Source organism: Carcharhinus amblyrhynchos, chromosome 4, assembly GCF_965287045.1.
Source record: "Carcharhinus amblyrhynchos chromosome 4, sCarAmb.v2.hapA, whole genome shotgun sequence".
Lineage (NCBI taxonomy): Eukaryota > Metazoa > Chordata > Chondrichthyes > Carcharhiniformes > Carcharhinidae > Carcharhinus > Carcharhinus amblyrhynchos.
The window spans coordinates 21,332,149-21,357,878 of record NC_137327.1 but is presented as its reverse complement, the minus strand read 5'-3'; the positions used below and the strand labels follow the sequence as shown (position 1 = coordinate 21,357,878).

Genomic DNA, 25,730 nt, shown 5'->3' with positions numbered 1-25,730 from the left:
ATTCAGAGCTCCCTGGATGACAAAAGAGATGGAGATAAAGATGAAGAAGAAAAAAAGGTGCGCTTATGACATACGTCAGATTGAAAATACAACTGAGAGCCAAGTCGAATATAGAAGGTTCAGAGGAGAAATTTAAAAACAAATAAGTAAAGAGAGAGAATATGAGAAAAGACTGGCAACTAACCTAAAAGGGGATCCAAAAGACTTCTGTAAGAATTTTAAACAGCAAAAGGTTAATAAGAAGAGTAGGGCCGATTAGGGATCAAAAAGGGGATTTACGCAAGGAACTAGGGAGGCCTGGCTAAGCTATTAAATGAATATTTTGAACTGTCTTTACCAAGGAAGAATTTACTGCCCAGGTCATGGTGAAAGAGGTGGGAGTTCACAATAATGATATCTCAAGCCAGATGGTAAAGTATTACATTCAAGGCAAATCCTTTTCTTATTAGGTTTATTTACAGAATGTGACATCACATATAAGAACATAAGAACATAAGAAATAGGAGCAGGAGTAGGCCATCCAGCCCTTCGAGCCTGCCCCGCCATTCAATAAGATCATGGCTGATCTGTCGCTGCTCAGTTCCACTTTCCCGCCCTCTCCCCATAACCCTTAATCCCCTCTCCTATCAAAAACCCATCAACCCGCGTCTTAAAAATATTTAGCGAGGCAGCCTCCACCACTTCAACGGGCAGAGAATTCCAGAGATTCACCACCCTTTGAGTGAAGAAGTTCCTCCTCAACTCCGTTCTAAACCGCCCCCCTTTTATCTTGAGGCTGTGCCCCCTAGTCCTATTGTCTTTTTTGAGCGGGAAGAGTCTTTCCACCTCTATCCTATCCATCCCATTCATCATCTTATACGTCTCAATGAGATCTCCTCTCATTCTTCTAAACTCTAACGAGTACAAGCCCAGTTTATTCAGCCTCTCCTCATAGCTCAACCCCCTCAACTCCGGTATCAGCCTAGTAAACCTCCTCTGCACTCCCTCCAAGGCCAAAATATCTTTGCGCAGGTGCGGCGCCCAAAAATGCACACAGTACTCCAGTTGCAGCCTCACCAATGCCCTATACAGCTGCAGCAAGACCTCCCTACTTTTATATTCAATCCCCTTCGCTATGAAGGCCAGCATCCCATTCGCCTTCCTGACCACCTGCTGCACCTGCAAGCTGGGTTTTTGCGACTCATGCACAAGGACCCCGAGGTCCCTCTGCACCGTCGCCTGCTGCAGTTTTTCGCCTCGTAAGTAATAGTCCTTCCTACCATTTTTCCTACCAAAGTGGACCACCTCACACTTGCGAACATTAAATTCCATTTGCCATTTCCTGGCCCATTCGCCCAGCCTATCTAGATCCTTCTGCAGACTCTCCACACCCTCCGCACAATTTGCCGTTCCCCCAATCTTGGTGTCATCAGCAAATTTCGACACTCTACACTCGGTTCCCTCCTCCAGGTCATCTATATAAATGGTAAAAAGCTGAGGCCCCAGCACCGACCCCTGGGGCACTCCACTAGTCACCATCCGCCAATCCGAATAGCACCCGTTGACCCCCACTCTCTGCCTCCTATTTGACAACCAATCCTCTATCCACGCTAACACCCTACCCCCAACTCCATGTCCCTCGACCTTCTGCAATAACCTCTTGTGAGGCACTTTGTCAAACGCCTTCTGAAAATCTAGAAAGACCACATCCACCGGCTCTCCTCTATCCACCGCCCTAGACACATCCTCATAGAACTCCAGTAAATTTGTCAGACACGACTTCCCTTTAATGAAACCGTGCTGCGTCTGCTCTATCAAGCAATTCCCTTCAAGATGCCTCGCAATTTCCTCCTTAATGACGGATTCTAACATTTTACCTACCACAGATGTTAAACTAACCGGCCTATAATTCCCTGCCTTTTGCCTGGCACCCTTCTTAAACAACGGCGTAACATTAGCCGTTTTCCAATCATCCGGCACTTCCCCGGAATCCAGCGACGTTTGGAAAATAACCACCAAGGCATCCACTATCACCTCCGCCATTTCTTTCAGAACCCTCGGATGCATTCCATCCGGTCCTGGGGACTTGTCCACAATCAGCCCCTCCAGTCTGTCGAGCACCGCCTTTCTAGTAACAGTAATGTCATTAAGACCCTCCAGTCCTACCACCTTTCTATCGCTAACACCCGGCAAATTATTCACGTCCTCCTCCGTGAAGACAGAAACAAACAAGTTATTCAATACCTTAGCCATATCCCCATCCCCTACCACTAGGTCCCCTTTCTCATCCTCTAAAGGACCAACATTCACCCTAGCCAGCCTCTTCCTTTTTATATATTTATAAAAACTCTTGCTATCCTTTTTTATATTAAGCGCTAGCCCAGCTTCATAGTTTCTCCTACCCTTCCTTATCAACTTCTTTGTCAATCTTTGTTGACATTTAAACCTCTCCCAATCCTCTTCTCGCCCACTACTCTTAGCTACTCTAAATTCTTCCGCTTTTAGTTTAACACTTTCCTTCACCTCCTTTGTTATCCACGGCTTATTACCTCTCCTCCTACTATCCTTTTTGACCATCGGAATAAATTTCCGTTGAGCACCAAGAAAGATCTCCTTAAAGATCCTCCACTGCTCCTCAACAGACCCTCCCTCCAACGCGCTCTCCCAGTCCACATTCGCCAATTCTTCTCTCATCCTACCGTATTTCCCTCTATTCAAACAAAGGACGCGTGTCCGGGAACCCACTTTCTCCTCCTCCATCTGCACCAGAAACTCCACCATACAATGATCACTCTCCCCAAGAGGATCCTTCACCACAAGGTCCCTAATTCTACCCGCTTCATTACATAGCACCAGATCCAAGATAGCTCGCTCCCTCGTCGGCTCCAACACACACTGTTCGAGGAAACTATCCCGGCAGCATTCCAAGAACTCTTCTTGGAATATATATATTGGAATATATATCTGTCCCCTACTGATTACCCACAGTGTCCTAGCAGTTTTTAAGTGTTCTATGTATCCAATTACAGGGCATGGCAACTGGCACAACAAAGTGTGAGATGTTCAACAACAAGGGCACAGATCTGTGTGACCATCTGCTTGGAGAGTGACATGCTCATGAGGTACTGGGTTTTGATCATCTCCAGGAAGCTCTGCCTTCAATGGTCAACCAGGGTTCCTGTCCCTCTTGCCTTTCCCATTCTTCCTGCTACTTGGGGTTCCACCCTGCCTGTGGAAGATGTTGCCCCTCAGTGCCACTGGACCCAAATCTGACAGTTGTGCCAGCTGCAGCCTTCCTTTTGAGCAGATGGCCAGTCAAGTAGAAGGCAGAAGTCACACTAAAAATAATTTTTGCTTAGGCAATTTTAGTTAAATACATCCATCTCTAAACCTGCTCTAAGTATGTAAAATAAGCCCCTTGTTAGGTAAGTTACTATTCAACTGTTCCCTGACATATTATTGACAGTTTGGAAGCGAATGTCAGTGACGCTATATGAAATACTGGAGCACTAACGCATGGCTCTGCAGAAAAAGGGGCCACAATCTGATTCTCCCACTTTGAGTTCTCGATCTCAGCTATCTTGTTAAGGAGGAATGGTAAAGGGGCAAATACAGAGTATTGCTTGAGAGGTAGAGGAGATGGTATTGGGAAGGATTTGGGAAAAAAATTCTGAACTTAGTCAACTTTTGCTGCTCCAGGTAGCATCTCAGATGAGTATGGTTGATGGTATTCTTAATTATAATAAATACATTTTGCTAGTATAAAATGAACAGAGAACTTACTAATCTTTAAAAAATATGATGGAAACTATTCAGTTTGCCATTAACATTGAGGTAATTGAGCTACTTTGAAATATATCATTCACAGTGTATGGTTAGGGGATCTTGAGGAACAATATAAAAATAAGATTTTAAAAAAGTGTTAGAAAAATTCAGCAGATCTGGCAATATCTGTGCAGGGAGAAACAGCGGAATCATTTTGAGTTCAATAAGATGAAATATGATTAATTTCTATACACAAAGGAGTCAAAGGGATATGGAGAGAGGGTGGGAGTTGGATGTTGAGATAGCAGATCAGCTATGATCATATTGAAAGACAAAACTAGCTCAAGGGGCTGAATGTCTTACTCCTGCTCCTATTTTCGAAGTTCCTATGACAGTTCTTCGGAACCCAATTCAGTTGTGAAGAAGCGTCATATTAGGCTCAAAATGTTGGCTGGGGTTCTCCAATCTCGTTCACCATATCAGCGCTGCCAGCAAGAATAGAGAACTCGGTGCTCGCCCAAAACTCCATTCACTGCAGTAGGACTGGAAAATCCCAACTGTGGACAAGGTTGGAGAATTCTGGCTGTTAACTCTGATTTTCTCTCTTCTAGATATTGCATTTACACAAAAAAATGAGATGTTTGCATTGGCATTTTGTTTTCAAACCAATACATAAGGAGCAATCACTGCAGTTGTAAAAGGCAATTAAATGAGTATAATATTGATATTTCAACATGGCACACATGTTTGTTTATAACAATTAAAATATGTACATACAGCAGATGTCAAATGAAGCAGGAGGAAAACTTAACATTTCTTTAGACTCAGCATACATTAGGCCGACAATTCAAAACAAACTCAGTTCATTTTCTCCCTGCAGATTGGACTTCTTTGTAATGATTCAAAACCTGATATCCCTTCAGCACTGTGTTTTAACCCTTTTCAAATGCACAATGATTTCTCCATCAGTGCCTGACCATGTTCTGGGTCAGCCTCCTCATTCGCAATTGAAGATAACTGATGTACCACTTAACTCTATCCCCTAAGAGCTCCCATCCTTTCACCACTGTCAAGTGTGTTGGAAACTGCTGTAAGGCAATCACTTGCAAAACATAGCTCACTCGTAACTCACAAGCTAGATTCCTCGTTTACCATTGTGAGTTGAAAGACAGGACAATTGCAAAGTCTATTGGCTGAGGAAGTTCAAATAAAGTGACCCCAAACAGCTTAAATAATTTCTTCACAGTAAGTTTGACCTTTTCTGCAGAGGGGATATCAGATTTTGAAGCAATGCAAATTGGTCAATTAGTGGAGAGGCTTTCCCATGGGATGGCTCAGAAGAATGTCATGAAACAGTGCCCCAAAAACGTCATTCTGGTGTATCATAAGTTAACTCTAACCCTTAATGGCCAATCATTATGGCCCCTTACAAAGCAAAGTTCTTGAGCTCGAACAATAATCCTATAGACTTATAATGGACTCTACTGTAGAACTCCAAGTAACAGAATTGCTGCTCCAGGAAGCCACAGGTATGTTGCACTGCAACTCTGATGGATGTGGAAACTGCATTTTTTTTGGTACTCCATATCACACTGCTGGCACCATATTTGAAATATGAGTATAATGCCCACAAGTTGGGCGAGTTGAGGGGGTTGAGCTATGAGGAGAGGCTGAATAAACTGGGCTTGTACTCGTTAGAGTTTAGAAGAATGAGGGGAGATCTCATTGAGACGTATAAGATGATGAATGGGATGGATAGGATAGAGGTGGAGAGACTCTTCCCGCTCAAAAAAGACAGTAGGACTAGGGGGCACAGCCTCAAGATAAAAGGGGGGCGGTTTAGAACGGAGTTGAGGAGAAACTTCTTCACTCAAAGGGTGGTGAATCTCTGGAATTCTCTGCCCATTGAAGTGGTGGAGGCTGCCTCGCTCAATATTTTTAAGACGCGGGTTGATGGGTTTTTGATAAGAGAGGGGATTAAGGGTTATGGGGAGAAAGTGGGAAAGTGGAACTGAGCAGCGACAGATCAGCCATGATCTTATTGAATGGCGGGGCAGGCTCGAAGGGCTAGATGGCCTACTCCTGCTCCTATTTCTTATGTTCTTATGTTCTTATGCCCTCTGTATCATTGTCTAACCTTGCCCCTGTCTCAGTTTATGAACTCGCATTCAGGCTTGCTGTAATAGCATGGCCCATTTAATGGGTGAGCCTTTGCAGCCACGTGGCCAAGCCAGAACCAACGGAGCTCAATCATGCAAACCCAGGCATATTGGGAGCATGGATGGGGGGAAAACCAAGGACTGGTAGACTGCAATTGGAGTCAGAGTATTGTTGGGAGTAAACCTGTATAGTTGTGCTGTTAAACCCTTCATTGTATATAGTTCTTCTCAGTCAATAAATCCTTTAGTTTGTTACTTGCCACATTGAGTCACCTTGAGTTATTATACTGGCGACGAGGACAAATCCAATAAGTGGTTGAAGCCAGAAGTATGGAGTGAGAGATGGGGGAGAGTGATCACGCAAAGCCAAAGTTCAAAGGAGAAAAGGTACAGACTCAGTTTTAAAGTTGCCGCTATGCAGGAAAATAGAGCGACTCAGCCATTGAGAGCTGGAGGCAGTATATTGGTAGATTCTTTTCTGGTGAACAAAATAGCAGCCAAGGAGAAATAAAAGGTGATACTACTCACAGTCTGCAGCCCACTTACAACCTGGTGAGTTGTTTGACATCGCCAGAAGGTCGAGACACAAAAATCTTCAACAAGTTAGTCAATTTAGTTAAGGATCCCTGTAACTCCCAATCTTCTATTGTCATGCAAGGGTACAAATTCCATTCAGCAGTTAAATAGGTGGGAGAGACAGTCTCTGGCTTTATGACCAGGCATCTGTGGCTGGCTGAACACTGAGTTTGGGTCTTCATTGGCAGACATGTTGAGAGACAGTTTAGTATGTGGGATCAATAAGCCCAACAGGCAAAAGAAACTGCTTGCTGAAACCAAGATTTCACTGGAAAAAGCAGTAGAGATGGCCCCCATGAATAAGCTGGCGGAGGAACCAAAGGACTGATCCGAGACTTACAGACTCAGTAAAGTCCAACCTAGCAAGATACCCCCCAGTGAGATTGTTTTAATAGTTAACAGTCACCCCCTGAAAATGGAGGTTGACACGGTCGCTGCAGCCACTGTCATAAGTGAAAACATATTTGAACAACTTCAGAAGGGAGTGCAGCCCTTAACTCTTAGTCATTATGAGGCTACTTTGGCAGCGTATACTAGAGAGACACTCAAGGTAATGGGAACAACCTCTGTACCGGTATTATACGGGAACCAGTCAGCTCAGCTGCCCATCATCTCATGCGACAGGACTGGACTTGCTGGACACATTTAATGCTCAGATTGGAGGACTCCAAGAACTTCTACATAAATATCGGGAGGCATTCCAGAGACAACTTGGTCAGATAAAAGGGGTTAAAGGTAAAATTTATTTAAATCCTGAGAATATGCCTAGGTTTTTCCAAGCTCATTTGTTACGTCAGAGAGTAGATGTTGAACTAAAAAGGCTGGAAGAGGTCCCAAAGAGGTTTGAGGAAGCTGGCATACATTTAAAACTGAAAATGTACCTTTAAAGCTGAGGAGATTATGTACCTCGGTTTCAAAGTGGATGCAAATGTGTTACATCTCTTTAAAGATAAAGTTAAAGCTAATAAGGAAGTGCCGGCGCTTACGAATGTAACATAACTGAAGTCTTTCTTAGGGATGGTCAATTATTATGGAAGGGTCCTGCTGAAAGTATCAACAAGTCTGGCCCTCCGACACCAGCTTTCAAAAAACATCAGCGATGGAAGTGGGGAAACATACAGAAAGAAGCTTTGGCCAAAGTCATCAAAATTGCTAAAAACTTTGACCCAAGCAAGCCTCATAGTTACTTGTGATGCCTTGCCACACAGAGTTGGAGCAGTTCTATCCCACAGACCGGCAGATGGGGTGAAGTGGCCAATTGTACCTCCTTCAAGGACTTTGTCGGACACTGAGAAAAATACTCATAACCGACAAAGAAAGCCTAACAGTCATTTACGCAGTGAAGAAATTTCACAAATTCATCTACGGACAGCATTTCACCATCATGTCAGATCATAAGCCATTGTTGGAGCTTTTCTGGGAGGATAAGCCAGTGCTGCCTCTTGCCCTGGCTGGAGTGCAGAGATAGGCCTTGCTGCTAGCAGCATACAGCAATACCTTCTAGCACAGGTCGGAAACACAGATATTGAATGCGGATGCACTAAGCTGATTCCTTTTCTGTGCTGTATGACTATGACTACAAACAGCTAGTGCTAGAAATACTCAACAGATCAGGCAGCATCTGTGGGAAGAGAAACAGAGTTAATATGTCGAGTTTAATATGAGTCTTCAGAATTGAAGAAGTCATACTCAACTTGAAACATTCATTCTGTTTTCTCTCCAGCAGAGGCTGCCCAACCTGCTCAATATTCCCAGCATTTTCTGCTTCTATTTCAGATTTCCAGTATCCACAACAACACACAAACATAAGAAATAGGAGCACAAGTAGGACGTTGAACTCAAGTCTGCTCTGTCATTTAGCAAGATCATGGCTGATCTGTTTGTGGTCTTAACTCCCACTTTCCTGCTCTCCGTCCCCCACCAACTCCACTACTACCCCGCCCCCATATCCCTTGACTTCCTTGTCAGTGAAAACGTTATAGCAACTCAGCCTTGAATATATTTAATTACCTATCTTTCATAGTAACGAGGAAGAAAATTTCACTCTTGAGAGAATAAATTTTTTCTCAATTCCACCTTAAATGGGTGACCTCTGAATAATATTTTAGGGGTTTATTGTGTTATTCTGTGAAGCAGGCTTGGTGTCTGTCCGTGTGACTAATTTAACTAAGCTGAAAACTGGATGTCTGCGGGGTTGAGGAGATCGAAGAAGTCCAGGTTTAGAAGACATGTGTTAGAGACCAGATCAAAAACTCCAAGGTACATTATAAAGTTAATCTAGACTCCAACTTTTTTTTTACTTTTGGCATTAGTGTGAGCATAAATGTTCACTTCAGGTATGATTCTATTGACCTACTAGGAAGCTTTTATTAAAAGATAGTTAAAATATAATAAAAATAATTAGCACAATCTTTACAATTGAAATACTTGAAAATGACAAGGTATAATTCTTGATAGCTAGCTACTTCTATAGTTCCAACTTAAGCACTAACCCCACTGACATAAATCCCTCTTTAGGATCAGTTAAGATAAAACAGAAAGGCTTATGGAGATGCTAGGTTTCCAGTCTTTTCTGTCCCCTCTGGACAGAAATACAGAAATACATCTTTTGTCTACTCCCATACAGCAGCCTGCAGAATACGATCTGTCTTTAAACAGCACAACTTCAGAGAATAGACTCATTTCTTGGCAGATCCCAATATCCAAAACCAGAGAGAGTCAAAGACATACAGAGTGCTACTTCTCTCTAAAGATCCCAAGCAGCAGTTTGTCTGGAGGGTCTTCTAGGCCCCTTTAGAGGATGACATTTTTCCTTCTCTACATCTCCTGCACCAAGGCATTTAGCATGTCAGAACATCTTGGAACCCACACTGTCATTTGTTCGAGTATTGGTCTTTATGTTTCTCTCTACAGTAACTCCATTGCAAGCCTACTTGTGACACTAAAATATTTATAGGATCAAGGGAAACCAGGTAAAATCACTTTTGGAATATTGCACTTGTTCCGCCCAAGACGCACCTCTACTTTAAGAGGTGCAATCTAGCTTTAAGTTTTGCAAACTAGCTTGAACTTTTGGCAGCCTCTTACAATTTTGTACCCACTGCTCTGCTTGCAGCCACTCAATAGCTCACTTAGCACTGGCTGCATGCTTGAATCATTTGAATTAGCAGGCAACACAAGGTTTGTGTGCTACCAGCATTGGAAGCAATGGATGCAGGGTAATCTTGCATTGTGAACCTTGTAGCATTTTCAAGCCCTGCCCAATTTTGTGGCCAGCAAATCTCAAATGCTTTGATTGTTCAACATAACATTCTCATCCTTTTAAGCTTTTAACAGAGTTCTTAATGATCATAACACTTTTCACTGTGGGGTCCCAACAGTGCTATTATGCGCAGAAAATAAATGGGTTGACACAGATTACAGAACAGAGGAAGTCAGCCACAGTTAAATTCCTCGATGCCGAGTTCGGACACTCCAGTTTAAATGAAGTATACTAAACCCCTCTGGTGCCTACATCAGCTTCGATTGTGTAAAATTGATGCTATGTGAGGATAAAGTGAATCTTGAACAAATTTTCACATTAACAAAAGAACATTTAACACTGGGTTTGTCTGTTAATATTACCCAGAGGAGTCTTAGAATTCGGTAGCATCTCAAAGCCAATTTCTACAGAAATGGAATGTGGATTCTACTAAGATGGTTGACACAATTTGATATTTCAGAGATTTTTTAGAATTAAAAAAATGCACAAGTTTGATGAAGGACAATTGGGCTGTAATTTAAAAAAAATCATTCACGGGTATGGACATCACCGGCATGTCCAGCATTCATTGCCCCGCCCTAACTAGCCTTGAGAAGGTTGTGGTGAGGTATATGTCTTGGACCACCATAATCAATGTGTTGCAAGCAGTCCCATAATGCTGTTAAGGAGGGAATTAAAGGGTTATGGCCTAACAATGATTAAAGAACATTGACATATTGTTACAGACAAGGGAAAGCTGACCAGACTTGGTTCTTTTAATTTTCATATATCCTTTGACCAAAGAAATTGTGTTTTAAAAATGTGTTTTTCCTGCATGCTTTAATTGTTAGGAGTAAGCAGGTGGCAGGATGCTGTAAATATTTAAAGAATTAAAAAAATTATTTATAGAATCATAGAATCCTTACAGTACAGAGGAGGGCTTTTGGCCCATCAAGTCTGCACCAACAGCATTCCCACCCAGATCCTATTCCCATAAAACCACATATTTAGAGTCATAGAGGTTTATAGCACAGAAACAGGCCCTTCAGTCCAACTTGTCTATGCCGCCCAGTTTTCACCACTAAGCTGGTTCCAACTGCCCGCATTTGGCCCTCTATACCCATCTTACCCATGTAACTGTCTAAATGCTTTTTAAACGACAAAATATTTACCCTCCTAGTCCCCCTGACACCAAACGACAATTTAGCATGACCAATCAATCTAACCCACACATCTTGGACTGTAGGAGGAAACCGGAGCACCCAAAGGAAACCCACATAAATACAGGGAGAACGCAACAACTTGGATTTACATAAAAATTTATTGTTCAACACCTGTCACCTATATCCACACAGGTACACACACACTCAGGTAAGGATTGTGATTATAAAAGTAACATACATTTGGATACATTTTATGATTTCAAGATTTCTTTGTTACAATTGCTTCCCTTGAGGGTGAAGACTTGAAACAGTACAGGCCCATAATCCTTTTCATCTACTAAATAAAAGCACTGGTAGTTTAGCAGGATGGACACACTGGGCTCAATTTTACCATCAGCTTGCACCCGTTTTCGGGCACGAAAACTTGGTAAAATCGGACGTGAGGCGAGTGGTGCAGTCAGTGACTGCCTCTGTGGCCGTTCCCCCTTTATTAATGGCTGTAAAATAGCAGCGATCGGGACCACATTTGAATGCATTTAAATTGAATTAATTTAACTTTACCAGCATTATCCCCTCTACCACCATATTCGCGTGTCCAGTTTTGGCGCAAAACAGACATGGTCTACAAGGATCCGATTTGGACACTCCAGCTTCTGAGGGGGTAAGTTAGAGCTTCCAGTGGCTCTCTGACTCAGATTGGTGGTGGTGGCGGTGGTGGTGGTGGTGGGGGGGAGGATGGGTCAGATGGCTCTCTAGTCGGGGGAGGGAGGTAGGTCAGATGGCTCTCTGATGGGTGGGGGAAGGAAGTGGCTTAGATGCCTCCACAAATACATAAAGGACAAAAGAATAACAAGGGAGAGAGTAGGGCCTCTTAAGGATCAACAAGGTCATCAATGTGCAGATCCATAGGTGATGGGTGAGATCCGAAATGAATAATTCTCATCAGGATTTACTGTTGAGAAAAGCATGGATATTAGGGAACTTGGGGAAATAAATAGCGATGTCTGAGGAGTGTACACATTACAAAGAAGTAAGTGCTGGAAGTCTTAAAGCGCATCAAGGTAGATAAATTCCTGGGATCTGATGAAGTGTATCCCAGGACATTGTGTGAGGCTAGGGAGGAAATTGCAGGTTCTCTAGCAGAGATATTTGAATCATCAATAATCATGAGTGAGGTGCCTGGAAACTGGAGAATGGCAAATCTTGTGCCTTTGTTTACAAAGGGCTGCAGGGAAGTACAAGCCAGTGAGCCTCACATCTGTGGTGGGTTAATTGTTGGAAGGTATTTTGAGAGACAGGATCTATAGGCGTTTAAAGACACAAGGGCTGATTAGGGACAATCAGCATGGCTTTGTGAGTGGAAAATCTTGTCTCATAAATTTGACTGAGTTTTTGAAGGGGTAACCAAGAAGGTAGATGAGGACAGTGCAGCTGATGTTGTCTACATGGACTTTAGCAAGGCCTTTGACAAGGTACCGTACGGTAGGTTGTTGCATAAGGTTAAATCTCACAGGATCCAGGGTAGGGTATCTAAATGAATACAAAATTGGCTTCTTGACAGAAGCCAGAGGGTGGCTGTAGAGGGTTGTTTTTCAAACTGGAGGCCTGTGACCAGCGGTGTGCCTCAGGGATCAGTGCTATCCACTGTTATTTGTCATTTATGTTAATGATTTGGATGAGAATACAGAAGGCATGGCTAGTAAGTTTGCAGATGATGCTAAGATTGGTGGCACAGTGAAGAAAGATATCTCCAATTACAATGGGATCTTTATCAATTGGGCCAGTGGGCTGACGAATAGCAGATGGAGTTTAATTTAGACAAATGCAAGGTGATGCATTTTGGTAGATTGAACCAGGGCAGGACTCGGTTAATGCAGGGGGTTAGGGAGAGTTACAGAACAAAGAGATCTAGGGGTATATGTTCATAGCTCCTTGAAAGTGGAGTCACAGGTGGACAGAGTGGTGAAGAAGACAATCAGCATGCTTGGTTTCATCGGTCAGAACATTGAATACAGGAGTTGGAATGTCTTGTTGAAGTTGTACAATATATTAGTAAGGCCACACTTGGAATACTGTGTGCAATTCTGGGCACCCTATCATAGAAAGCATATTATTAAACTAGAAAGAGTGCAGAAAAGATTTACTAGGATGCTACCGGGATGTGATGGATTGAGTTATAAGGAGAGGCTGGGTAGACTGGGACTTTTTTCTCTGAAGCATAGGAGGCTGAGGGATGATCTTATAGAGGTCTATAAAATAATGAGGGGCACAGATCAGCTAGATAGTTGATATCTTTTCCCAAAGGTAGGGGAGTCTAAAACTAGAGGGCATAGGTTTAAGGTGAGAGGGGAGAGATACAAAAGTGTTCAGAGGGGCAATTTTTTCACACAGAGGGTGGTGAGTATCTGAAACAAGCTGCCAGAGGTGGTAATAGAGGCAGGAACAATTTTGTCTTTTAAAATGCATTTAGATAATTACATGGGTACAATGGGTATAGAGGGATATGGGCCAAATGTGGGCAACTGAGATTAGCTTAGGGCTTTAAAAAAAAGGCAGCATGGATAAGTTGGGCCGAAAGGCCTGTTTCTATGCTGTAAACCTCTACGACTCTAGGACTCTCTGGTGGGGGCAAGGACATGGGGGGCAGGGAGAGCAGGTGGTTTCTGCTGCCACTCTGCGTGCAATCGGTGAGGGGGGAGGGGGGGTCCGCTGCCACTCTGCGATCAGTGGGGAGAAGGGGGGCAGGAGGCCATAATCGGTCTGGATGGGGGATGGGGGAGGTAAGGGGGAAAGTAATGTTATGGGGGTGGGGCAATGTCTGTGGGGGCCAGGGGAGGCATTATTTGGCCTGGGAGCGATGTGGCAGTGAGCGTTTGTCTATTTTTTTTGCTGCACATGCGCAGTTGAAAGCTCCAATCGAAGCTGCAGCATTTCGGGCGCAATATTGGGACGCTGGAGATTGGGTCTAAAAGTCTGGAGATTGGGTCTGAAACACTCTCAGATTCAAGTCCGCCCAGCACTTAGAATCAAAATGGTAAAATTGGGCCCACTGTCGTTTTAACATTCACAGTTGCAGATTTCTCTTAACACACTCCAGTCAAGGTACAATTGCGGAGCCCTCTTAGGTAGAGTGCTCCAGGCCAACTCGAGTTTGCCTGCATGTGGCTTAAGAGCAGGCATAGAGTTTTTTTACCTGTCTGATCAAAATATGCCAATTTAAGACCTTTCTCAGAAACTTTGAGTGGGATTTCCTCTCCATTGCACAATGGTGGTTTTTTGCACCTGAGTATCCGTTCCATTTCTAATTAATTAGGCATGCATGCTAAGTTGCAGGCGTGCAGCCTGATTCATCCACCCCGCTCTTCACTCAGCATTTCCTCACTCTGGGCACCATATTTAAACAACATCCCTGCACAATCTTGTCAATGTCTACAGCCCAGGACCACTCCATAGAAGAAATGGCTCCCAAAAGGAAGAAGCATAATGCTCTGAAATTCAGTGATGCCTCATTGTTAAAGGCAGTCAAAGCCTGCCACGATGTCCTCTACCCTTCTCCAACCACAGGAGGTCCAACAAGGTCACAAATCTAGTTTGAGAGGCAGCAGCAGCAGTGGTCAGTGCCAAGACCATGCAAGCAGAGGATGGATGATTTCATCTGTTCCACCAGGATAAGTTAACAATCTCATCACTCAACTCACACATTCACAACCCCATCACACAATCACTGGCATCTCACTCACTGCCAGTTCAAGGGACATGATCACTCACTCTTGCACACACCCTTGCATTACCATCACCACATCTCCATTGGAGCTTGCACTCTCATCCTATCCATAGCTCCATTCAGTACCTATACATGCCAGACACCCTTATCATTGACCCTGGCATGCATCTTGTTTTCACTGTCTGTCTATATGCAGGACAAGCTCACAGATAATAAAATGGAGAAGTGCTAGATTGGGGATGGAATGTCAGACATTAAGGTCCTCAAGGAGTGAAGAGTTTGACTACCCCGCCATAGAACTGTTCAGAGAGGACATTGACCATATCTCCATCAAAAATGGGGTGGGCAGTGCAGACAAAATTGAGGATCGTTCATCAGCTCATCCATCAAACAACTAGTCCTCCAGCCTCTTCTCCTGTCTGAGGCCACTGAGACCATTCCCTAGTAGAGATGCCAGCACTGCGTTCCTATTTGTCTGGTAGGTAGAGACGTGCCTATGACAAGTGAAGTGTGTCTGGCACTGATTGCCATGAGTTCTGTGCAATGTGAGGCGAGCTAACCTTGAAGTGAGGAGCAAAGAGCAAGTTGGCAAGTGCACATTACTTATAATCTGTTATGAAACACATTCGGGGGGGGTGTAATCTAACCAAAAAAATTCTAAGCGCCTAACAGGCATGAAAAAGAGAGAGTTTCAGATCAATTTTTTGGGCAAAATATATTGCTAAATCTGTTTCCTGCCAGGAAGGGGGGTGGTGGGGCCTAAGCTTACTGGAAAGCCGACTGCTTACAGCAGAAGGTGCCAGTGTGCATGCACAGATCTCTCTCTGTTCTGTGCAACAGAGCATACTTTGTCAATCATTCAACCCCACAATTGCTAGCCCATCCCTGCTGCAATTATTATCCTCCCCAGCCTATTACCCCTCATCCTCAGCCCAGCCAATTGCCACCCGGACCCCCATCGCTGGCCCGATCAATTGCCGCCCAACCCCCAGCCCAGCAGACCCCGTTGCAGAGTACGCAGAACCCTCCCAGCTGAATCCCGTTGCAGAGTGCACCATTCCCCCCATGCACCCTTAGGTCCAAACCCCATGAGGCCCTGCCCCTCAGGCTCCATTCCCTTGGCACTGATTCCAGGATTCCAGGGTACCTGGTGGCAGAACCAGGCAGGCTGACACTGCCCAAAGGGGCACTGCCCACCCTGTCCTTGATCTCCCAGGCAGCCTCAATAGCCTCCAGTCCCACAGCAAGGCCATAATGACAGGTCCCCATTAATGGGGGCCACAAAGGCAAATAAGCCTGGATGATTCTGTCCCAGGCTTACTAATAATATTTAAATCACAGTTGAAATTGTTTTAAATATTGAAAGCAGCCTCATGCTTACTGCTCTCACCAGATATCCAAGCCCAGTGATATTGTGATAGAGAAATTGGGCACAAACAAAATTTTTCGCTTATCTTGTGATCTTACTGGCTTGCCCTGCCAATCAACTTACCTTCTCGTAAGGTAAGATCATCCCCAGAGTTCTAATTGCACATCAACATGCCCAGCCTGGGGTGGGGGAGGTAATGATTCCGGCTAGACCTTTCACTGGTGTGCAAAAATATTGCAATGACGTTTCTGGCCCTCTATTAATGATTGGAATGCATAATCATGACCTGATTTTATGATGTAGAGATGCCGGCGTTAGACTGGGGTAAACACAGTAAGAAGTCTCACAATTTAAATAAATTGGTTGGACTTTAACCTGGTGTTGTGAGACTTCGTACCAATTTTATGACACAGTAAAATCGATTTTTGGAATACTTAACCTGCATCTGCCTGCCACTTCTCCTGCTGCAGGTGAGTGTGGACAATCCTAGCCCTTGTTTCCCTCTCTTCCCACTATTGTCATAATGATTTATATAATGAGGCCATTATCAGAAAATGGGGTCCAGATATCACTCACCTATATACCATCTTGACACAATAAAGCTTTTCACTCCTATTGGATAGAATCTTGCTGAGGCACTGTGGTGGGGGGGGGTCTCACTTGCTGGCTGAAAGGTTGGGAGACATGCATGGTGCCCCATTTCAAGAAGGTCCACCAAACTACAAATCAGATAGTAATGAGGCCACTGGCAGACCTTCTCTTTGAATCGTCCAGGCTCATTTGCCTTCTTGAAGATGTAGGGAACATAAATCCCAACTAGTTAGAGCTGCCAGCTAATCAAAAACCAATAGCTTTTGCACTAAACAGCTTCATTGAGGAGATGTGGTTGCTGTTGGAAGAACAACCCTCATAGTTCCAGAATCCTAAAAGACCCAGGCTACAGGTAAATAATGTGTGGGGTGGGTTAATGGTGAGCAGATGGGATCAGAAGTAAAGGCAGTGAGGTGGCTCTCAGCAGGCTTCTCCCATCCCAATGTTCAGACCCTCAATCAGGCACTGAGTGCCTTTGATCAAGGTACCTCCTCTAAACCCAGCTGACAACCCTCCCAATGTGCCAAGAGGCCAGCGTAGGGTCACATGTCGTGCATGCTGCATGACAACAGGCCCACATACAGCTGGATTAATCCCAATGGTGGTGAGATGAGACCCTTATGTGGTCAACAATTGGCCATTTTACGGGTTCAATTGACAGTGGGGCGGGAATGTTGACCATGGGCCTTCCATCCAGAATATAATTCTGGGGGAAGTGGAAAGGTGGCAGAAAGGTACATGCCCTTCCCATCCCTGAGCTTGCCACCAGCAAGAACAGAAGATTTTGTCCATTCTTGCTGGATTTCAGGTTTGGAGAGGCAGAAGCTGCAGCAGCATTGTGAACCCTGTTTTTTTTAATTATTTGGAAAATGAAGCCATTATCACAGTAAAGGTAATTTGCATTTTAATGAATGCAACAAGACCTGTCCAGACATGAGAGCTCAATTTTCTTACAGTGCTATATGTATTATAAGAGCATAAGAACTAGGAGCAGGATTAGGCAATTCAGTCCCTTGAGCCTGCTCTGCCATTCAATACGATCATGGCTGAGCACTGACATGAAGAAAAGGTCACTGGTCTCCATCTCATTTTAGAGAGAAGTTCCATTTGTGGTTCATACATCATTAGTTTAAATTGATACTTCATAAGTTTGTATTCCATGGATGTGACAATATTTCTAAGTCAGGATGATGCGTGATTTGGGGGGGAGCTTGGAGACAGTGGCATTGTTCTTCTTGGTGGTACAGGTCATAGGTTTTAATATGCTATTAAAGAAATCTTGGTGAATTGGTACAGTGCTGCTGCGCCCTGCAGTTGTGTTGTGCAGTGCTGCTGCACAGTGCAGTTGTGTTTTACCACTGGTGAAAGGCTTATTGTTTAAGGTGATGAATGGGGTGCTGATCAAGCGGGTTCCTTTATCCTGGATGGTATTAAGATTCTTAAGTGTTGTTGGAGCTGTACTCATTTAGCAAGTGAAGAGTATTCTATTACATACCTGGCTTATACCTTATAGGGGCTGGAAGGTTTTGGGAAATCAGTCATTTATTGCAGAATGCCTGACTTCAGACCTGTACTTTTAGCCATGGTATTTATGTGGCTGGTACTTAAGTTTCTGGTGAATGGTAAGCCACAGGATGTTAATGATGAAGGATTTTACAATAGTAATGCTGTTGTTAAGATGGTTACATTACCTCTTATTGGAGATGGTCATTACCTGGCAATTGTTTGCCATAAATGTTCTTGCCATTTATTATGCAGACATACGAAACAGGAGAAGTTGGTCCTTTGGACTCTCAAGCCTGCTCCGCCATTCAACAAGATCATGGCTAATCTGTTTAGGTTTTGAATTCCACATTCTCCTCTATACCAGAACACTGCGATTCCCTTGCCCAATAAGAATCAATCAACTTTGCCTTAAAAATATTCAATGGCCTGCCTCCACCACTTTCTGAAGCAAAGAGTTCCAAAGTTGCATAACCCTCTGAAATAAAAGATTTCTTCTTATCTCTGTCCTAAAAGGACAAATCTAACTTTGAACATTACTGGACTCATCAACAAAAGGAAGCATCCTTTCCATGTCCACTTTATTAAAGCTATTCAGGATCTTATGTTTAAGTCACCTCTGACTCTTCTAAATCCCAGTGGAAACAAGCTCTGCCTGTCTAATCTTTCTTCATAGACAATGTGCTCATTCCAGGTATCAATCTAGTAAACATTCTCTGAACCACTTCCAAAGCATTTACATCCTACCTTAAATAAGGAGACCAAAACTGCACACAATATTTAAAATGTAGTCTCACCAAATGCCTTGTATAACTCAATCATAGCATACTGACTTTTAAGTTCAATTCTTCCCATAATAAAGGATAATCTCCCATTAGCCTTCCATTAATTACTTGCTGTACCTGCATATCAATCTTTTATCACACATGGACTAGAACAGTTAGATCCATCTGCACCTTGGAAATCTGCAGCTGCTCTCCATTTAAGTAATACGCTGCGTTATTATTCTTCCTGCCAAAGTGAGCAACTTCACATTTTCCCACATTATACTCCACCTGCCAGATTCTTGACTTACTCAACTTAACAATATCCATCTGCAACCTTCTTACATCCTCTTCAAAACATTCTTATCTTTCTGTCATCTGAAAATTTAGCAATCATGCCTTCACTCACCTCATTTAAATCATTGATATGAACCATAAAAGGTTGAGGCCCAGCACAGACCCCTGTGGAACTCCACTCATCACATCCTGTCAATCACAAAAAGGTACCAGTAATGTATTCTAACTGTTTTCTCTCAGCCAGCCAATCTTCTATCCAGGCTAATACATTATCCCTTACATCATGAGCTTTTATTTTATGCAATAACCTTTGATGTGGCACCTTATGAAGTGCCTACTGGAAATCCAAGGACAGTATGTATTTATCAGTCTAAGTCTGAATGTTGTCCAGGTCTTGTGGCCTGTAAACACAGGCTGTTTTTTACTTAAGAGATTCCAGATGGAACCGAACACGACAATCATTAGTAAACATCTCCATACCTAACATTATTTTGAAGGGAACTTCATTGACAAAACAGCTGAAGGTGTCCTGTCTAGAATTCTGTTCTAAAAAACCCCTCAGCAATGTCCTGGACTGAAAGGATTGGCTTCCAATAATCATAACCATCATTAAAATATGTCTGACTATAGTCAGTGAAGAGTTTCCCCTGATCCTCACTACCTTCAGTTTTGCCAGTGTTCCTTGGCGTGACATTCAACAAAATGCTGCTTTAATATTCAGGGCAGTCATTCTTACCTCATCTGAAATTCAACTCTTTTGTTCATGTTTGGAAAAGGTGGTAATGACATCTTGAGCTGAGTGGCCCCGGTGGAACCCAACTAAGCATTGATAAGCAGGTTATTGGTGACTTGCCAGCACCATTAACACCTGTTATTGCTTTGTAGGATGATGGAGCAATAATTAGCTGGATTGGATTCGTCCTGCTTCTTATGGATAGGACATACCCGACTGATTCTCTACTTTGTCAGATAGATGCCAGTGTTATAGCTGCACTGGAACACTTTTGGTAGAGACACAGCTAGTTCTAGATCACAGTTCTTCAGCATTATAGCTGAATGTTCTCAGGTTCTTAGCCTTTGCAGTATCCAATGCACTTAGCCATTTCTTGATATTATACAGAATGAATCAAATTGGCTTAAGATTGGCATACTGATGAAAATGGCATGATCAAAACTTAATTGCAAGATTGAAATAGCAAAATTTGCATTATCCAGTGCCTTTAACATTGAAAAATGTTACAAGGCAGCTTACAGGAGCACAATCTGACAAAATTCAACACCAAGCCAAAGGGCCTTGGTGCAAGCACATCTGGAACACTGCCTACAATTTTGGTCTCGTTCTTTAAACAAAAATACAATTGTGTTAGAAGCAGTTCAGAGAAGGCTCTTGCGACTTATTCCTGGGACGAGGGGCTTATCTTATGAAGAAAGGTTGAACAGGTTGGCCCTATACACACAGGAGTTTAGAAGAATTAGAGGTAATCTTATTCAAACATTTAAGATCCCCAACAGATCTGATAGGCTAGATACCAAGAGGATGCTTCCACTTGTGGGACAGAGTAGAATCAGAGAACACAGTTTAAAAATAAGAGGTCGACTGTTTAAGATAGAGATGAGAAGGATTCTTTTCTCTCAAAGGATCGTTAGTTTGTGGAATTCTCTTCCCCCGGAAACACTGAAGGCTGGGTCATTGAATTCAGTCAAGGTAGAGTTCAGTGAAGGCTGGGTCATTGAATTCAGTCAAGGTACAGTTCAGTGAAGGCTGGGTCATTGAATTTAGTTAAGGTAGATTTCAGTGAAGGCTGGGTCATTGAATTTAGTCAAGGTAGAGTTCAGTGAAGGCTGGGTCATTGAATTCAGTCAAGGTAGAGTTCAGTGAAGGCTGGGTCATTGAATTTAGTCAAGGTAGAGTTCAGTGAAGGCTGGGTCATTGAATTTAGTTAAGGTAGATTTCAGTGAAGGCTGGGTCATTGAATTTAGTCAAGGTAGAGTTCAGTGAAGGCTGGGTCATTGAATTCAGTCAAGGTAGAGTTCAGTGAAGGCTGGGTCATTGAATTCAGTCAAGGTAGAGTTCAGTGAAGGCTGGGTCATTGAATTTAGTCAAGGTAGAGTTAAATAGATTTTTTGAGAAACAAGGGAATCAAGGGTTATGTGGGACCAGATGGCAAAGTGGGGTCACAACCAGGACAGCCATGATTTTATTGAATTGCAGAGCAGACTCTAAGGGCTGAATGATCGACTCCTAAAGCCTATATTCCTGCGCTCCCTATGATAAAATATTAGGAAGGCAGATTCAAATTGTGCTGGTGCAGAAAATCTGCAACTAAAACGGAAAACATTGGAAACATCCATGGATTAGGCAGTATCTCTACAGAATAAGAGGGAAGTTAATGTTTCAGGTGTGGACCCTTCATTATATCTGGGATACTTCCAATGTAGAGTCCACATCTGAAATGTTAACTTATCTGTTCTTTCCAGAGATGCTGTTCACATAAGAACATAAGAAATAGGAGCAGGAGTAGGCCATCTAGCCCCTCAAGCCTGCCCCGCCATTCAATAAGATCATGGCTGATCTGTCGTGGCTCAGTTCCACATTTCCGCCCTCTCCCCATAACCCTTAATCCTCTTGCCTATCAAAAACCTATCAACCCGCGTCTTAAATATATTTAGCAAGGCAGCCTCCACCACTTCAAAGGGCAGAGAATTCCAGAGATTCACCACCCTTTGAGTGAAGAAGTTCCTCCTCAACTCCGTTCTAAACCACCCCCCCTTTATCTTGAGGCTGTGCCCTCTAGTCCTACTGTCCTTTCTGAGCGGGAAGAGCCTCTCCACCTCTATCCTATCCATCCCATTCTTCATCTTATATGTCTCAATGAGATCTCCCCTCATTCTTCTAAACTCTAACCAGTACAAGCCTAGTTTATTCAGCCTCTCCTCATAGTTCAGCCCCTTCAACTCCGGTATCAGCCTAGTAAACCTCCTCTGCACTCCCTCCAAGGCCAAAATATCCTTGCGTAAGTGCGGCGACCAAAACTGCACACAGTACTCCAGCTGCGGCCTCACCAGTGCCCTATACAGCTGCAGCAAGACCTCCCTACTTTTATATTCAATCCCCCTCGCTATGAAGGCCAGCATCCCATTTGCCTTCCTGACCACCTGCTGCACCTGCAGGCTGGGTTTTTGCGACTCATGCACAAGGACCCCGAGGTCCCTCTGCACCGTTTCCTGCTGCAGTTTTTCGCCATGTAAGTAATAGTCCTTCCTACCATTATTCCTACCAAAGTGGACAACTTCACATTTGTCAACATTAAATTCCATTTGCCAGTTCCTGGCCCATTCGCCCAGCCTATCTAGATCCTTCTGCAGACTCTCCACACCCTCCGCACAATTTGCCGTTCCACCAATCTTGGTGTCATCAGCAAATTTCAACACCATACACTCAGTTCCCTCCTCCAGATCATCTATATAAATGGTAAATAGCTGAGGCCCCAGCACCGACCCCTGGGGCACTCCACTAGTCACCATCCGCCAATCCGAATAGCACCCATTGACCCCCACTCTCTGCCTCCTATTTGACAGCCAATCCCCTAACCATGCTAACATCCTACCCCCAACTCCATGCCCCCTGACCTTCTGTAATAACCTCTTGTGAGGCACCTTATCAAACGCCTTCTGAAAATCAAGAAACACCACATCCACCGGCTCTCCTCTATCCACCGCCCTAGACACATCCTCATAGAACTCCAATAAATTCGTCAGACCTCAATGCTTCAATACATTTCTCTTCTTGCTTTATAAACATGAAATCCATTTATTCTCAGATTTTCTTCAGCACTTAAAAACATTTCCTGAACTATTAGCCTTAATCATCAGAATTTTCTTAATGAATGTTACTCATAAAACTTAGTGAAAATATCATTTTGCTTCTGCAACAGTCATGGTTTCACCATGGCAATCAATTTTGTTTGTGACATTCCATAAAGCACAATGCTGATGACTTTAATTCATTAAAAATATATACAATTGCTGAATCAATTACATGAACTCAGGATAAAGTGATATAATTTTCCTGACAATGCTAGCGAACTGGTATCAGTAAGGTACAAATTAAAAGGGATACAGCTGAATATGGTTAAAGCAACAAAATCAAGTAGCTGGAAGGAAAAGCTTTTTGTGCCTTTTATATAAAGCAATTTTAAATTTAACTTGGTTAAAATCATGTCGTTAGTAACAAATATACTTGGATGAAATTTTTCTATAGAGAAATTCAGCAAAGAATTTGCAAATGAAAAATAAATCACGTTGAAACTTTCATTAAAAAGACAACAAATTTCATTTCAATATGGTAAAACATCCAATGCTAATTTCCAGCGGAATAATTTCAACAAAAAGATCCATGTTTGATAAGGTTCACCATGGAAGGCTTCTGCAGAAAATGCAGATGTATGGGATTGAGGGTGATTTAGGTAATTGGATCAGGAATTGGCTAGCGGATAGGAGACAGAGGGTGGTGGTTGATGGTAAGTATTCGTCATGGAGTTCAGTTACTAGCGGTATGCCTCAGGGATCTGTTTTGGGGCCACTGCTGTTTGTAATTTTTATAAATGATCTGGATGAGGGTATAGTTGGGTGCATTAGTAAATTTGCTGATGACACCAAAGTCGGAGGTGTGGTAGATAGTGAGGAAGGGTGTCATAGTTTACAGAGAGACTTGGACAAGTTGCAGAGCTGGGCCGAGAGGTGGAGGATGGAGTTTAATGCGGAGAAGTGTGAGGTAATGCACTTTGGCAGAAATAACAGATGTGTAGAGTATAGGGCTAACGGTAGGACTCTGAATAGTGTGGATGAACAGAGGGATCTAAGTGTATGTGTACATAGATCCCTGAAAGTTGGGAATCAAGTAGATAAGGTTGTTAGGAAAGCATATGGTGTCTTGGCGTTTATTGGTAGGGGGATTGAATTTAGGAGCCGCAGCATCATGTTGCAACTGTACAAAACTCTGGTGCGGCTGCACTTGGAGTATTGTGTGCAGTTCTGGTCCCCACATTATAGGAAGGATATGGAGGCTTTGGAGAAGGTGCAGGGTAGGTTTACGAGGATGTTGCCAGGTATGGAGGGGAGGTCCTATGAGGAGAGACTGAGGGATTTGGGGTTGTTTTCGTTAGAAAGAAGGCGGCTAAGGAGGGACCTTATTGAAACATATAAGATGATTAGAGGTTTAGATAGGGTGGACAGTGATAGCCTTTTTCCTCGGATGGAGAAAGCTAGCACGAGGGGGCATAGCTTTAAATTAAGGGGTGGTAGTTATAGGACGGATGTCAGAGGTAGGTTCTTTACCCAGAGGGTGGTGAGGGATTGGAATGCCCTGCCTGCTGCAGTTGTAAATGCGCCTAGTTTGGGGGCGTTTAAGAGATCTGTGGATAGGTTTATGGATGGAAAGGGATTGGTTTAGGTTAGAAGGTCATTGCTTTTTAATTGGTCGGCGCAACATGGTGGGCCGAAGGGCCTGTTCTGCGCTGTAATGTTCTATGTTCTATGTTACCAATAACATACAGTGCAATTTCAGCCAGTGATTTTCATCCCCAATGCTGTCTGAACCAATATACTATGACCAGCATGTATCATCAGCATCATCTCAGACTCTCCCTGCTAACAGAAGTTTAAAACAAGCAGAAAACCATTGATCCAACTCAGGCAGGTTCCTATTCAGTACCTATGATAGCAATACTTTTTCTAAGTTCAGATACAGTCTAAGTTATTAAAGTAATTGCAGGGGCACTTTCCAGCTCATTCAATGTTCCAAAAACAATGATGAATAAGAGTTAAAGGTTTGTAAGTGACTAATGTGGAAAATCAGGTGATCCGCAGCTGAATCAGAAACTAAACATGAATTCATAAGTTGAGAAAAAAATCAGAACATTGGATTGAAACTTGATGGTTCTAAAAGTGATAACAGTGACAGAATCATACGGCCTACCAAAGCCTGCTTCCCTCTCGCACTCAAAATGATTATGTGTAAGATAAAATTCAGTTGATTTTTAAAATTTTAACTTCAAATTTAAAGATGGAATAGCAAATTTGATTTTTAACACTTAGCCAGATGTCTTGCATTGAGTCGAATGCATTTTCAAATCACTTTAAATGTTCCATTCCGGTTCTTAGATGTTTTCTTATTTACAATTTTGTCATAACAATCTTATTTTAATCCTAAGAAAGATAATGAACAATACTTTTTAAAATAAAGTTTATATTTATTGCTTGATTCTTCGCGCATTAAGTCATTTCAAAAGAACACTTGGAAAAGCTATTCCAATTTAATACAGGAATGTGTCTGTATTCCCACAGTTTGAAAGTGACAAAACAGCTGTACGCATTGGAATATCTTTTGATTTAAACTTAAAAATCAGATTAAAAAGATATTGATCCAGCATTTCCCCTTGTAATAACATATTTAAATTTCATATCGTCTATTTTGGTAAATATGCCACATTTTAATTTTGAATTCCGCCATCCTATTTTGTAACTTATTGTAACAGTTTCAGACAGATGCAGCCAGATCTAAATTATGCAGCTCATTTGCATATTCTAGTCATAGGGTA

The 25,730-nt window shown here is 42.9% G+C and overlaps 1 protein-coding gene across 5 annotated transcripts in view; it reads right to left on the bottom strand.

Annotated features, from left to right (window-relative positions):
• LOC145341822 (uncharacterized) overlaps positions 1 to 25,730 on the bottom strand; it is a 707,529-nt gene that overhangs the window by 486,771 nt on the left and 195,028 nt on the right. The window lies entirely within an intron of this gene.